This window comes from Arachis duranensis, chromosome 4 (assembly GCF_000817695.3).
Source record: "Arachis duranensis cultivar V14167 chromosome 4, aradu.V14167.gnm2.J7QH, whole genome shotgun sequence".
NCBI classification, from domain to species: Eukaryota; Viridiplantae; Streptophyta; class Magnoliopsida; order Fabales; family Fabaceae; genus Arachis; species Arachis duranensis.
Window position 1 is genome coordinate 76,801,079 of NC_029775.3, and position 1,269 is coordinate 76,802,347.

A 1,269-nucleotide genomic window follows, 5' to 3' on the forward strand; every position below is an offset into this window, starting at 1 on the left:
AGGTTCAGGGTCAGCCTCAACAAGAATGTTTTTGTCTTTGCTCCTGCTCATAAGAAAGAGAAGAGAACAAGAAAATGTGGAATCCTCTATGTCACAGTATAGAGATTCCTTGAAGTGTCAGAGGAAAAGAAGAGTAGAAGACAGAGTTAGAAAATTCGAACTTATCAAAGAAGATGGAGTTCGAATTTTGCATTAAGAAATAGTGTTAGTCCATAAATAGAAGGATGTGAGAAGAAGGGAAGTAATTTTCGAAAATTAAGTGAAAGATTTTGAAAACATTTTGAAAAACACTACTTGATTTTCGAAAATAAGAGTGGGAAAGAAATCAAGTGATTTTTGAAAAAGATTTTGAAATTAGAAATCAAAAAGATTTGATTGAAAACTATTTTGAAAAAGATGTGGTTAAGAAGATATGATTGGTTTTAAAAAGATGTGATTGAGAAGATATGATTTGAAAAACATTTTAAAAAGATTTGATTTAAAAAAATTAATAACTTGGCTAACAAGAAAAGATATGATTCAAACATTAAACCTTTCTCAACAAAAAAGGCAACATACTTAATATGTTGAATCAAATCATTAATTGATAGCAAGTCTCTTTGAAAATGGAAAGAAATTGATTTTGAAAAAGATTTGATTGAAAATATATGATTTGAAAAAGATTTGATTTTGAAAAGATTTTGAAAACTAAAAAAATTTGAATTGAAAACAAAATCTTCCCTCTTGTGCCATCCTGGCGTTAAACGCCCAAAATGGTGTACATTCTGGCGTTTAATGCCCAAAACACTACCCTTTTGGGCGTTAAACGCCCAACCAGGTACCATGGCTGGTGTTTAAACGCCAGTCTGTCCTTCTTCACTGGGCGTTTTGAACGCCCAGCCTTTTCTGTGCAATTCCTCTGCTGAATGTTCTGAATCTTCAATTCTCTGTATTGTTGACTTGAGAAGACACAAATTAAAAATATTTTTGGATTTTTAATAATAAGGAAAAATCAAAATGCAACAAGAATCAAATAACAATGCATGCAAGACACCAAACTTAGCAGTTTGTATACTACTGACACTAATAAAATGAGAATGCATATGAGATACACAAAACACTCAAGTCAAGAAAATTTAAAGATTAGAGTAAGAAATCATCAAGAATTATTTGAAGATCCTTAAGACACATGAATGAATGCATGCAATTGACGCCAAACTTAACATGAGACACTAGACTCAAACAAGAAATATTTTTGGATTTTATGACTTTATAAATTTTTTTTGTGCT